We start from the raw sequence: 16,157 nt of genomic DNA, 5'->3' as shown, positions 1-16,157 counted from the left end.
CATCTTCATAGGTTGTTATTCCATCTCTTCCTCATGATCTTTTTGTTAAACTCTGGTTCTTATGTCTGGTTCCTTGCTTACTGTCATTGGTTTTCCCTTACTTGGGACAGTTTTGTTGCGTTGAATGCTCTCAGATGCTCTTGCCTGAGGCTTCAACCTCCTTGTAACATCATTTTGATTTTTAGTTAATAGAATTAGGTTTTACAAAGAAAAAAATAATATAGGGCATTAGTCAAGTAAATAGTTAATAGTTAATTTTAAGCGTATATATACATGCAATTATAGGCATAGGTATAAGAGTAGTCATAGAGTGCATGCTACGTCTTTATTACTTGATTATAATTAACATAAAGAACATATTATCTTCATATGATATTATGAGACATCGAGGTTATGATGAGCTCCGTTGACTTTACTTGAGACATGAAATTGTCATCCGCTAAGTGGTTATTAATATAAGTAATTTCGCTTTTCATTGACGTGTAATATCAATTTTATTTTTAAATTTATACATGAAATTTCCTTCCTAAATGACGGTCATTTTGACGATGTTATTATTACAAAGGTTTTATAATTTATTATTTTTATTTTTATTTAATCAAATAATAAATTAATTAAAAAATCACCTTCATTAAGATGAATATATAATTTTAAAAATATTAAATTCATAAAAATATTTAAAAAATATAGTAAATATCAACATATATCAATAAACGGTTAGGTTATCAATTTCATTTATTTCATTATATCAATTAACTTTATATAATCCATTCAATTCATCAATTGACTTTGTTCATCAAACATTTTTTCCCATTATAACAGTCAACTTATTAATATAATTATTGGATTACGCAAAAGATATTCAAAAAATTAAAATGGGATGATCTGCAGTCCTGTACAGAAGCGAATGTCGGCGTATCATTTTTTACAGAAAAGGGCGAAGGACTCAAGGCCCCGTTCCCACTGCTTGATCATCAACAATATAATGTGTGGTCCTTTTAAAGGGTAACAACCAGGTTGGGTTAAATGGTTGTTACTCAAGAATCCTTTGACAATACTCCCACCTCACCTCACTTCACTCTGAAATTCTTTTTTATGCAAAAATGTGGGAGTTGTACTATCATCATACTCACAGCATCCCTGGATTTTCTAGTTACTGCTAACTCTACAAGCTTTTTACAGGCAGCGATGGTGCCGCCTCCTAATGGTGTCAAATTAGGTTGCTTCTGAACACAGAAAGGCCTGGTGATATCCACTGCTTCTTGATTACTAACTTTATCCCACAACCCATCTGATGCCAAAATTAAAAACTCGCAATCACATGTTATTTCAATCTTTCTGGTCTCTGGTTCAGCTGTTATCCACTCTTTCATGTGCGAATCGCCTATTGCCCTAGATACTGCCAGGGATCCCTGAACTCGCCAAACTCCGTGGCGGAGGTCCACAATTCCATTCAAATTCTCTATCCGTTGCCGCTCGTCCTCCCTTCCAGCTCGATGATCGCATGTAAGGGCTTCTGAAGCACCGTCTCTGCTAATAACTGCTCGGCAATCCCCAGCATTGGAAACCACTAAGTTACCATTTATAATGAGAGCAGTTACACAAGCTGTACCGCTACCAACCTCCTGCTTCAAAAATTCTGCATCTGTTGTTAAGTACCCATCTCTAACAGCCTGTTCAAGAATGTCCTCTGTTTCGTTTTCCATTCTGAGCATTGCGTCCAGAATATTCTGCCCAATATTCTCGGCAGCGAAAGCTGCAGCGTTCCGACCGCTATGACCATCAAAGGCGCCAAAGAAGGCCTGTTTGGAATCGCCAAGAACATTCACAATGGCCTTGTGGGTATCTCCCATGAATTCTCGCTTACCCTTTTTGCACGAAACCGCATAATGAAAATCCTCCACATTAACCTCCATCGGCTGCTCCACGGCCACGCTCGGTGCATTGAGGCCCGACAACTGGAGCGGAACATCTAGCATTGGCGGGCGTTGCCTCTTGTCCAGAGGCTTAGGGCACTTGTCCGCCAAAAAGGGGGATCTGCAGGAGCCGAAGACCGAGGGAGAATTCCCTGCTACAACGCAAGCCATTTTTACAATCTGCGGAGGCTGCTGTATAAATTCAATTGAGTGTATCGTTCGGAGCGTGTTAGTCCTTGTGGTTCCAATTGGGGTGTCTGCTAAGCATTTATATGGCTTCAATTGTTCAACTCAAATCAGATATAGGAAACTTACACCGTCAAACTCCTGTGTACGCGATTACAACTGTGCATTATTATATATGTAATACAACCGACTATGAGCTGGAACACTGTGAAACGGTCTAAAATTATAGAGGAAATCCTTATCGGTTATCACGTTTCTCTGGTCAAAGTCCCCGCTCGTCATGAAGGAAACTTCCAGAGGGTTAAATTTCTTATAATGAAAATTGATTAAATCAATATTGTCGGTACGTGGGCGCTCATGCCTGCGCTGATGGCGACAAATAACCATCGGCGCTAAAGTATGAAGGGTGACGTTAAGTTGTTTGTGTTTTGGAGTGAACAAATAGATTTAGAGTTTTTAATAATAAAAAAATTGGGCGTTTAGGTTTTATAGGATGTAGATTTATCATTAAAAAAATTATAATATTTTAAACAAAATTGATAAAAAAAAAAAATGATTAAAAATATTGTTTAAAAAAATTGGCTTTAAACCTATAATTATTAATAAGTTTATTTTTTTTTAATTCAAAATAGATTTTTTAGACAAAAAAAAATAAAATCTTTTTATTGAAAAATATTTTTTTTTTTTATTCAAACACATTTTGGAAACTTATTTTATTTAATCAAGTACATTCAAAATATGTTTTTTTTTTTTAAATCTTTAATGGTTTAATGAAGGCTTTCAAAATATTCTCTTTCCAAAATCCCAATAATTTACGAAATGTTTTAAACTTTCACTTACAACTATTTTTTGTTTTCGAAAGCTCCGGTTAGGTTGTTGAAAAATGTTAAAGCATTCAAAGGAAGCTTCTATTAGAAAATTTTAATGTTGAGAGGGAAAGCAACCACAATTTTAGTTGAGGGCAGAGCTGGATGATGAGATTAATAGGATGTGCATGCCGATAAGAAAGATGTTAAAGAGAAGGACAACCAATAGAAGAATACAATTATGTGTGCAAGTTTACCGCAACAAGGCATATGGGGTAAAGCATAATCAAGTTTGGGATCCCCGAAGATTGAGATCAATAATGGAACAACAATACAACTATATATGTGGATAAAAACATCATTATATATGGGACCCAGGAGGATTGAATGAACTGAAAACACATGACGAAGAGGTCATGAAAATTTTCAACCTGGGGACTCTGTTGTAGAAGCATCATCACTAGCCAATCCATTTTTGTCTAGAACCAAGAGGGTCATGAAGTCCTTCAAAGAGGAAGGAATTCCATCAATTGTAAATTATATAAAATAAAATTAGGAAATTTTATGTAAATACAAGTGTCCCGGTTCTGGAAAAAAATTCTGTGGTTAGTTTTTTTTGGTGAGCTAGTATTTTTGCCAAACAAGACATTAACAAAGTAACAAGTGTAGAGTTATGCGTCTATAGTTTTTGGATATATGTCTAAACAATGTTGAGTTCGTTAAGATATTTCCTAGCTATAGGAACTATGTCTTTATGTACAATTAGAAGTTGGGGAACAATGTCTTAGAAGTAGAGTGAGACAAAGCTTGAGAGAGGAAGCATGAGTAAATTTTACGCAATTTATTTGTAAATATATATTATTATAAAATATAGCATGTTTTATGTCTGTACATGTCATATGTGTATTCTGATTCCGATGAAGCAGGTATAAATGGTAGTGTAGAGTGAGCCATTATGAGAGGAGCACTCATAAGAGCTCAGCCGAAATTCCATCTCCTTATAAATAAAACATTGATGAAAAGAAGATTGTTTCATTCATAAGAGTACTATCATTGACTGAGTTTTGTTATAAAAAGTTGTGTTGTGTGTGTGGTCATATAGTGAGAGAGATTATGTAACCAGATTAATCCCATCCATCTCTTTATATTTCATGAATACATATTATGTCGATACCTATGTGATACCTATTAATTTGATTTTTTTAGCGTATCATTCTTAGTGGGAAGTTACAATTCAGACTTATATTTTGCAAGATCAAGATCTGCTACAAGAACTCTATTGAATCTAGTTGTGGTCATTTCTTTTATCTTTAAACCATAGATACTCTTGCATAAAGGAGTTTTTACCATTTACTACAAAATCCGAGATAATGCCTGTCACAAAATTAGCGTAAGTCTGTCGAATGTACAGAATGCATAATGTCGGAAATATAGAGGTCTTAACATTTTGAAACTTGCTGTGAGTGGGCCTGACCCCTTATCCTATAGTATTAACTATCCACATCTGGACCACATCTCTATCCAGCTATATCGAGGCTGAAAGAAATATATCTAGATGCAAGCTTAAATATCGGCATGTGTCTCGTTAAATAAAATAATATTCGTAAAGTCACTGAGACTACTGGATTAAGCTAGATATTTGGGCTAGTTTGACTTGTTATTGGATTCCCGGACTATCAAACCAACTTGGACTCAAATATCTTATGCAGCTTGCAACCTTCCTGCACTGTATATTTAAAATTAGTAGCACCTGACTTAGGGCTACCTAACTAACGAATACTTAAATGGTAGAAGAAACGAGAAAACAAAGAGTACCTTGAGTGGGCTTATGGTTGATATATTCATAAATCAGGGATGGTAATTTAGAAGACCACAAAGGGGAAGAGAGTGCCTAGTAACTTGCAAGACCAAGGCATTAAGGTGAAAACACCATTAGGGACCTTTCTTTTGGGGCACAATCATGAAAATGAGCATTTATCCTGGAGAGTGAAATCAAATATCAAAGAAAAGTAGGGACAAATGATTTAGAGCAGCGAGAACAACTATGTCACAATATAAAAAATATTATCGAGCATCAAAATGTCACATAATCATTAATAAATGATATAATGTGACATAATAGTTGATGATTCTCACATTGAAAAATCACCATTGAGGATGTCATGGTGCGCCATAATCATTGAAGAATGTTGTAGTACAACATAACCATTCATAAATGTTACAATGCAACATAATCATTAGGAATATCTGAAATAGACATAATCCATCTAAGTTTAATGTCTCAACATGATATAAGTATTAAGGAATGATAAAATCTAACATAACCCTTTAGGCATGTAAGAACACAACGTAACCCTTGATGAAATCATGATGCAATAGAACCATATTATCCACCTCTCAATATCACAATATGACATAATTATATTATCAACCATGGTCAATCAAATTCAATCATAAGAAATCATGGTCAACAATCATCAAACATGGTTAAACAAATCAACCATCTTCAACCTTGATTAGCCATAATCAAATATGTTCAACTATTTCTAGTCATAGTCAGCCATGGTCACTAAAATCAAACTTTGGTCAAACATGAGAAACCTTAGTGAAACAGTCTTAATAATAGTCAAACATGACAAAATTTGGCTAAACATAGTGAACCATAATCAACCATGGCCAAGCATACTATACCTTGGTCACCCATGGTCAAACCATACTCAATTATAGTTAATCGTGGTCCAAGATCGTTAAAAATAATGAGAAATGGTTATACACATTTAAACATGAAATATCATGGTTAACTAGAGTCATCCATGGTCAACCAAAGTCAACCATAGTCAAACATGGTCAACTATAACCAATCATATTTTTCGATAGTCAAACATGGTAAATTATAACCAACCATATTTTTCTATAGTCCAACATGTTCATCCTTGATAAAACAAAGTAAACCATAGTCAAGCATGGTCAATCATGATCAAAATTCTCAACTATGGTCAAACAATAAACAATGGTCAACCATGGTAAATTATAATCAAACATTGTAAAACATGATCAATAATGAGTAATCATGGTAAACAATAATCATAGTCAAATATTATAGATATTTTAATATTATTAACATTGATACTTTAATTTGGAAATCTTCTAGCCTTACCCACAAATGTCACAAATGTCGATGGTCAAGTAGCACAACCAAGGTGGTTGATATCCCTTAGATGCCATTTTCCACCTTTTTAACTTATTCATGAACATATATCAACAACTTCTAATTGAGTGATAATGCTAATTATAAAATAACATACAATAAAATATACTCTAAACACTATTGTGGATTGCCTAAAAATCACAAGACATTTTATAACTTTGTATTTATTAAATTTATATTAATAATTTGGAATTTTCCAAAATGATAATGCTCACATACTTTAGTATATTGGTATGTGGTAGGATAATCTAAATTATTTCCCTTTTTTGTTTCAAAATAAGTGCATTCTTTTAATTTTCAATGTATATTATCTAATAAACGATAAACATTATGATTGGTAGGTGGTAGGATTATCTAGATTATATTTAGAAAAGTTTTTTCACAAATAAAATATATTTTTTCTTAATATAATAGGTTAACTTATCATAATTTAATTGTTAAACCAACCATAAAAATAACTACTTCTATCTCTAAAAAATATAACTATTATTCAAAAAAAAAAAGTTATTGATAACCTTAAATTATCTATTACACATTACTCTTATAACATAAAAAAAAATTAAACAATATTTCAAATTCAATGATCTGCGGTGAATAGAGATGCGAATGCTTGTAATTTGGAATTTCAAAACAAAACTATCTATCAAATTTCACGATTTTTACATCTCTAAAACTTATTTTCACAATTACAACAATTTTTTTTACAATTTTACAAAAATTTTAGACGAGCAAATCACCCTGTAACCAACAATTTAACTAATCACCCTGTACCCAACAATTTAACCGTCAAATTCCATCACTGTTTCCCACTACTTGATTATAAGAATATGAGATGTGGTGCATGACATGACGGCTGGGGCGGATGGCTTTCGCTCCCCCAGCCGGGATCGATTCCTGCGGCTGTGTTTTGCTGAGGATCCCATGAAGGATATTTGGTCATCTGCTGGCTTCGGCCTTATGAAGGATATTTGTAATCGGCCATATGTTGTAAAAATTTGCTGGCTTCGGCCATATGCTGTAATATTTGACCATATATTGATTTTCTCTCTGAAAAAAGAATATGAGATATGAGATGTGGTCCGTGTCAAATTCCATCACTCGTTCCCACTGCCTGATTATAAGAATATGAGATGTGGTCCTTTTAAAGGGCAACGCTCAGGTTGGGATAGGTGGTTGTTAGTCAAGAATCCTTTGACGGTACTTCACTTCACTAACACCTAGATTGGGTTAGATGGTTGTTAGTCAAGAATCCTTTAACGGTACTTCACTTCACTGTCTAATTCCTTTAACAGAGGAAATCCTTATCACGTTTCTCTGGTCAAAGTTGCCCCTCGTCATGAAGGAAACTCCCAAAAGGTTAAATTTCTTATTATGAAAATTTGATTAAATCAATATTGTCGGTACGTGGGCGCTCATGGCTGCGCTGATGGCCAGAAATAACCACCGTGGGTGACGTTAAGGTGTGGGTGACGTTAAGTTGTTTGTGTTTCGGAGCGATTAAATGGATTTAGTGTTTTTAATAAAAAAAAATTGGTATTTAGAAGTTCTGGATTATAGAATTTAGATTTACTATTTTAAATTTTTTTAGGATTTTAAAATAATGTTTTATAATTGGAGTGTGTAATTTTATTTTTTTTCATTTTGAAGATAATAAAGTATAATTATTAATCAAATTATTTTTCCTTATTATTTAAAATATATTTTTATATGCGTAAACAATTCTTGTTTATGAAAAGTCTCCAAAAAATTATGTTGCTTAAATTTAAGGTGTAATTTAATTGTTTTATATATTTTATTTTTTTGGAATATGATAATATAAAAATTTAAAATATTGTGATTTTGAATGATTTGAAATGTGATTTTGAATGTTTAATTAGATTTAATATTTTTGAAAAGAAAATAAAGCACTCAAATTATGTAGATTACACAATTTAAATTTGTAAATCCAACAAATCTATACAAGATGATTACCAAATATGTTCATAAAAGAGTCAAAATGTAGAAGAATTAGATTACACATAAATTTAACTCTACTATTACAATAATCTTTTATAGAATTTCTAGAAAAAAGCACTCGTAACATATAAAAAAACAAAAACAACATAAAAAAAGGCTAGATTACATGTAAATTTAAGCCTCTACTAGTACAATAATCTTTTATCAAATTTTAAAAAAAACTCACTATAACACATAATAATAATAAAATAACTAATTTTAAAAACACATACACCACCCATGCCACAATTAAAATTATGTAATAAAATAAACTATGTACAAAAATGCATACACTATTTCATATAGTGATCAGCATTTTAGGTTAAAGAATTTTTATTACGGATTAATTATACACTATTTTTATAGAGTGATTAGCATTTTAGGTTAGAGAATTGTTATTACCCACTAATTATAATATATTTTTGAGAATAACTAGGACTGCATCCACATATTTAATGACCCTAAATGTTTATTGATGCATCTGATTTACACTTCAAGAGAAAATGGATAGTGTAACTCTCCTGAGGATCCAAAGAGGTCAAAAGAGAAATGCGAACTAGACTTTTTGCTTTGGCCTATTAAAAGGAGATGGGAAACATGCATGTGAATTTGATCATATAAAGAGTAGGTATCGAAGACTATTAAACTCCCCTATAAAGAGTAGGTTTTGATGACTACTGAATTACGTGAAATTTAAGTATTTTGATTATGTTTAGGGAAAAATTACTATGTTGCTATTATATTTTAATTTAAAAAAAAATAGTATATTAAATAATATCATTTATTTATATGGATAATTTAAAATTACTATGTTGCTATTATATTTTAATTTAAAAAAAAAAATAGTATATTAAATAATATCATTTATTTATATGGATAATTTTATATTTAATATAAGTATTAGATGTAATATTTAATTTTAAAAAGTTTATGGGTGATAAGATAACTAGAAAAAAAATTGTTAAGAGGTTTTTGTGTATTTAAATAATAGTAATTTTAATCTCTTTAGACATGTCTTACTAGTTTAACCTTTTTTTTGTAAGACAGATGTCTCCTCGCAGGGTACATGCTTAGTAGTGGAGTGAGGTTTGAACACAAGTTGTTTTACTAATGAAACCATTTCTCCATTGATTGTGCTACTGGAACAACATATTGTGCTACTGACATCCCACCAACTTAATTAATAAAAATAAAAATAAAAATTAATAATTTAAAAAGGAAAAAATTGGAATGTATAATTATTATTATCTTAAAAATATAGATTATTCTTGATTTCTAGACTTTAACAATAATTTTATTTCTCATAATAAAGGACCTTGCATATTTTGGATGCTCTTATTATTAGTTTAAAATCAATCAAATTTGTCATATCTTGTTAACATGGTTGGGTTTAAAGGGTGTCATTTTGTATGACAATTTAGATTCAAAACTCAAAAGTAAATAAGAGAAAACTAAAATCCAAACATATTAAGAAGTTGATGTGTCCTAGACCAAATTTCATGCCCAATAATATTGAGAATTATAATACTTTTAAATCACATTTTTTTGAACCTCAAAATAATTCCCCAAATCATAAATATATTAACAAAAAGACTAACCAATATCATTATTTTAAGAATTATCTAAAAAACAAAAAACAAAAAACAAAAAACAACTTTAATTTATGATGTTTAAGCCCTCCTTACTATGTCATCAAAGCCATAACACATATCTGGATCCAAATATCACCCCCTTTATTTAGTTCTTAAGTTGAATAAATCATTCTGTTATAAATTAGTTCTTCAGTTGAATAAATCATTTTGTTATAAATTCAACATATCATCTTTTCTTTCTAAAGCATAAATTATATTCCTAAGGTAAATTATAAACCCCTGCTTTGAAAAAACTTTCTCACTTTTACCATAGAAATCTTGTCATGATTCTTGTAATTAGTTTTGAGCCGATGAATCTATGTGCTCACTAATTCTATATAGTTTGAGTGGGCATAATGGTTAAGAGCATGTGTTTCCTCCTAGGAAATCACAAGTTTAAAACCAGAAGGGGTAGAGAATGTATGCCTTCGTAAAACTTAGCAGTGAAATTGCTACCTTAAAATTAAATAATAATAATAATAATAATATATTCCTTACATATATGCATTTTTTTAGTAAAATTTTCTAATTTCAATATCACTTTTATGTAAAAAAATAAATATAATCAATGAACTTTAATTTAATAAATAAAAAACAGAATAATAATAATAATAAATTATTATTATTATTATACATTGTCATCATGCTTTTGAAGGAATATTTCTCCATTTTCTTAAAGACATATTGCACCATATAAATTAAATAAAAATTGGAATAATAATAATAATAAATTATTATTATTATTATAATACATTGTCATCGTGCTTTTGAAAGAATGTTCCTCCATTTCTTTAAAGACATATTGCATCATATATTTAACTCTAGTAACATAGGGATATAATTATATGGATTACATAGAAAAAATAAGAAAAGGAGGTAGGTTGTTACTTTAACTTTGCAAAATGTTAATGTCAGATGAAGTGCTTTGGAATGAAATTGCAACAATGTTGTGATAAACAAATAAATAGCAAGTTAATTTTAAAATTATTATTTTTGCTTCAAATTAACTCAATTATTTTATCAAGTCACTCTATAGCTTTGATTTATAATGAAACACGATTAATTAATAAACATGTTGAACTTATGACATGATTAATTAATAATCATGTTGAACTTATAAGCCATTATAATATATCTTATTCATAAAAAGGAACTTATAAGTTATTAGGTGATGAAAATTTAAAATTTAATGTAAAAAGAGAGATGATGAGTGTTGAAAACCATACCTTCTAAACCTAACATTGACAATTATATACAAATTATACTTTCCTTTTTGAATTGTATAGTTTAGAAGCTTCTCAAAATCATTGCATGGATTGATCATATATTAGATAGTGAATGGAATTTAATGTAATGCTAAGAACACAAATCATATCTTTTTTCATTATTTCTATATCGCCCTATCACACTCGCTCATTTTGTTATCATAATATGCTTATAGAACATCATTTTTATTGCTTACTCTAAATGTCAATTGCTCTTTTACCAATTTGTAAGTAAGAGTTACCAATAAAATAAGCTATAATTATGGCAAGAGCTTTGAACTAATTACAAATAAAAAATATTTTTATATCAGTGTTAAAGTGATAAAAAAAGACAACAACAAAGTGATAATTGAAGTAGAAATTTAAATAGATTGATAGTTAAACTCTTTTCCTTCATATATATATATATATATATATATATATTATTTGATTTTTTCATATATATCAATATATATTTTTATTTGGTTGGAGTCTCAAAAAACTGAGGTTGCGAAGGCGATGAGCTCTGGCTCTAGGGTTTAACGAAACTAGTGGCAAAGAGTACCAAGCATCCATGGAGACACGGCGAGGAGGGAGCTCCACTCCCTCCTATAGTTATATGGTAGCAGATAGAGGAAGAGGAGGGAGAAAGAACAAACCTCCAAAGCCCTGGGAGGTCAAGACAAAAGACACAGAAACTCAGAAGGTAGAAGGTAGCAAAACCAATGCAAATCAAGGGGCCCATGAAGAAGACTGTCGGGAGGAAAAAGCAGAAGATAGAGGTCAAGGGTCAGAGGACAGAGCTAAGACGGGGCCCTGTAAACCCAAGACCACAACTAAACCTCGAGTTAATCTGAATGATCAAGCTTTGCAAGGGCACAAAGACCACATGGCTAACTATGCCATCATATGTAAATTTATGGGAATCTGGCCATCAGAGAAAGCATTGTACACCTGGATAAAATACAATTGGAAACCAAAGGGGGAGTTAAATATTCATCTTGGATCCAAAGGTTTTTTCACTGTGGTGTTTACGAACATGGAAGACAGAGACAAAATCTTTGAAGGAGGGCCATACTTCTTTGTAGTTGTTGGGCTCTATATGAGGCCATGGATAATGAACTTTGTGCCTGAATGAGAAACCTTCACTTCGGTACTGGTATGGATTCGACTATACTCCTTACCTTTAGATTACTGGATGCTAGAGTCTTTAAAAGCTATAGGCAATAAATTAGGTCATTTCTTAAATATTTCAGAGGCAACTCTAAGGGGAAAATATACATCCTATGCCCGCATTTGTGTGGAGATGGACCTATCAGGAGCCCTTCCAGATGAGGTCATTCTAGAAGTCTATGATGAGGAATGGGTTCAAGTAGTTGACTATGAACATATCCCGTTCAGATGTCACAAATGTCATGAGCATGGGCATCTATCCAGAGATTTCCCACTCAATCGAAGGGAGGAAAACCTAAATCCCAGCAAAGGAAAAGACCATACAAGTTTCACCAAGGTGGGAGGGAAAGGAAAAGGGGGAGGAAGGAAGACACAAAAGAGCCCTAGTGTGAATAATAAAACAAAAAGTTACAACAGCTTTGAGATCTTAGGAGAAAAAGAAGTTGAGGAAGGGGATAAAGAGAGTACAAAGAATCAGACAACAAGGGGGAAAGAAAAAGAGACCAGCGTGGAGTACATTCAAAAACAAAATGAACACACGATGGACTCTTTGAATACCATGGTTGTAGAAAAAGACCAGGAAATGACTCAAAGTGAAAGTGTTACGGAGGATCAAGATTTGCAGGAGATCTTGGAAAGGGAGAACCTAGCGCTGGAAAAGTTTCTAGAATAAAGTGGAAACCTGGGAATAAAATCCATCCCTCAGGAGGACGTGGATAAAGTCCAATAGATATTCCTTAACAAGACAAATCAAACAGCTGCAGAGTCAAAAGAGGACATGACAACCAGGAAAACAAAGGAACCTCCTCAATAGGATTAATAACCAGAAAATTAACAAAGAATCCAGGCAAAAGGAGGGGTAGAAAAAGACAACAGGAATTACTACTGGAGTGTGGCAAGCTCATGATTGATTTAGGAAGGATGAAAGACCTTTCTAGTTACTCCTTTATAACCGCACCTCAATGAAAATCACAACCTGGAACATTAGAGGACTAGGGAGCAGAAGAAAACAGAGGAATCTTGGTAAAAGGATTAGAGAGGAAAAACCTGACATAGTATTCATTTAGGAAACAAAATTATCAGTGGAGAAGATCCATGAAAAACATAGCAAATGAGTAAATAGATATGAATACCATGAATTTAAGGCAAACAAATCTGCTGGTGATATTCTCACTCTCTGGGATCCACAAAAATTTGGTGTGATTGATGCGGAGGCATCCAGACATCACCTTTCTCTGATTTTCCAATCGGTGGGAGACAGGCAATGTTACATGATCACCAATGTCTATGGTCCACAACCAATGGAGGAAAAACTTCAACTCCTCACAACACTGGAGGATATGAAGAAGAGATACCCAGCTCTACCATGGATTCTTGGAGGTGATTTTAACGTAATAAAATCACTCATGGAGAAGAAAGGAGGAACTAGAATACTTGGGAGAGATTCAATTGCCTTCCAGAACTTTATCACCAATATGAAGTTGGGTGATATGGAAAAAAGCAATGGAATCTTCACTTGGAACAACAAAAGAGGGGGCCCTACCCAAGTGGCCTCTAAATTGGACAGGTTTATGGTTTCATAGGAACTTCTTCTCAGGGGTAGCAGCATTACTGCACTCATTTTAACTTTTGGGGTTCAGATCACTGGCCTATCCAATTAGAAGCCTCCCTTTTTGGCAAACCAAGGAACACCCCCTTCAGGTTTGAGAATGCTTGGCTCACACATTTAGATTTCCTCACAAACATTGAATAATGGTGGAAGGAAGATCTTCACCTTCAAGGAACAAAGATGTTCCTGCTTCACTGCAGGCTCAAACATATTAAAGGCAGACTCAAAGAGTGGAACAAAAAGGAATTTGGTAACATATTCAAAGCTAAAGCATAGGTGGAAAAGAAACTAAAGGAAATAAACCATATTCTTATCACAGAAGGATACACTGATGAAAGGAAAGAGATGACAGAGTCACTTCAGTAGGAGTGGGACAATAGATGCCTTCAAGAGGAAATGCTCTAGAGATAGAAATCTAGAGTTCAATGGATCAAATAAGGGGAGATAAACACCAAATTCTTTCACATATCCACCATAGCTCACCGAAACAACAATAGAATTGTGAAACTTACAAATCAACATGGTATAGAGCGAAACACTCATGAAGAGATGGAGAAAGTTCTACAACAGCATTTTCAGAAGAGGAAACCTCGGAAGATAGATACCAATTTATAGAAAAATTCACTTAGTACATCCCTAAATTGGTCACTAGAGAAGATAATTTCAATCTTAATAGACCAGTAACAGTGGAAGAAATTGAGGAAGTAGTGAAAGAGATGCAAAATGGGAAAGCACCAGACCTGGATGGCTTCAATGTGGACTTTTTCAAGGCTTGTTGGAAGATAGTGAAACAGGACAACTTGGAGGTGGTGGAAGACTCGCACAGATTTAAGGAAGTTTTAAAGGTGCTCAATGAATCTTTCATAGCCTTAATCCCCAAATAGGAGAAGGCCACCTCTCCAGACATATTTCGACCTATAGCATTATGCAATGTGATCTACAAAATTATATCTAAAGTCATTGCCAAGCGTCTCAAACCTCTCCTCCCAACCCTAGTGTCAAAGGAACAAAAAGGTTATGTGGAAGCAAGACAAATTCTAGATAATATAATACAACCTCATGAAACGGTTCATTCACTCATTACCAACAAATAGGCTAGAATGATAATGCAGCTGGAAATAGCAAAGGCCTATGAAAAACTTAGCTAGTCATATATAAGAGCAATTTTAAAAGCCTATGGTTTTGATCACGATTGGATAAAATGGGTTACGACGCTAGTTACCACAGCTAGCTATTCAATTCTTCTCAATGGCGCTCCTTCCAAAACCTTCAAGCCTTCTAGAGGTTTAAGGCAAGGAGAACCTATTTCTCCTTTCCTCTTCATTATAATGATGGAAGGGTTAGGAAGAGATATCAGAGCTGCTAATGAGGAAGGGAGAATTAAGGGTCTGAGACTCACTCATGGTGGGGACACGGTGACACATCAGCAATTTGTAGATGACACTATGCTTCAAGGCACCCCCACTGTTAAGGAAGCCAAAGCATTCAAATAGATTCTGAGTGAGTTTGCTAGGGCAGCAGGCACTGAGGTAAGTCTCACTAAATCAAAAATCTTCTTTTCAATACAGATATTTCAATTCAAAGAAATCTTTCCAGAATTTTGGGCTTTCAAAGGGAGACACTGCCTGTGAAGTACCTGGGAGTTCCTCTGACTGACAAACTGCTTTACAAGGACATCTAGGAGCCTGTTCTTAATAAGCTAAAAGATAAGATCAGCAAATGGACAAACATAGCACTAAATCTAGCAGGGAGACTAGTTCTCACTAAGGCTGTCCTACAAAGCATCCCTATCTATATGCTATCTACCATTCCAGCACCAACCAGTGTAATGACCAATATAAGAAACATTCAGAGAGACTTTTTATGGCGGAAAGGTGAAGAAAAGAAGAAATGGGCCCTTTTGGCATGGGACAGAGTATGCAAACCTAAGTCCCATGGTGGCTTGGGTCTTCATGACCCAGGAATTCTAAATAGAGTTCTTGGTGCCAAAATCTAGTGGAGATGGCTGAAAGAAATTCAAGCCCCTTGGGAAAAAATCTGGAAGCACAAATATGCTAGCGAATGGCAGGAGGAAAATCGAATCAAAATGACAAGATAGGTGAAAGGTTCTGCAATTTGGAATAGGGCATGGGAGAACAAATCCCTAGTCCAAAACCATAGTTTTTGGGAGATCAGAAATGGGAACCTGGCTTGGTTCTGGGAGGACAATTAGCAGCAGGAGGACAATCTCTGAAGTGAAGAATTAGCAAACATTCACATTGATACCATCAACAAAGGACTAAAGTGGGTAAGTGACTATTGGGGCCAAGCAAGGAATGATAAGAAATGGAGAACTTGGAAACTTCCAGATCATAGTGGAATGGGCATGTTGCATACTCAAGCCACAACC

General features: G+C 33.4%; 1 pseudogene; it reads right to left on the bottom strand.

Moving 5' to 3' along the window:
* Positions 1 to 825: 825 nt before the first annotated feature.
* LOC149211711 (putative protein phosphatase 2C 2 pseudogene) lies at positions 826 to 2,156 on the bottom strand (annotated as a pseudogene).
* Between the last annotated feature and the right edge of the window lie 14,001 nt (positions 2,157 to 16,157).

This window comes from Pinus tabuliformis, chromosome 1_1, assembly GCF_031772625.1.
Source record: "Pinus tabuliformis cultivar Carrire ecotype Pingquan chromosome 1_1, CPIR1, whole genome shotgun sequence".
Taxonomy (NCBI): domain Eukaryota; kingdom Viridiplantae; phylum Streptophyta; class Pinopsida; order Pinales; family Pinaceae; genus Pinus; species Pinus tabuliformis.
Note: the sequence above shows the minus strand (reverse complement) of the source record. Positions and strands in the feature narration are given on the sequence as shown.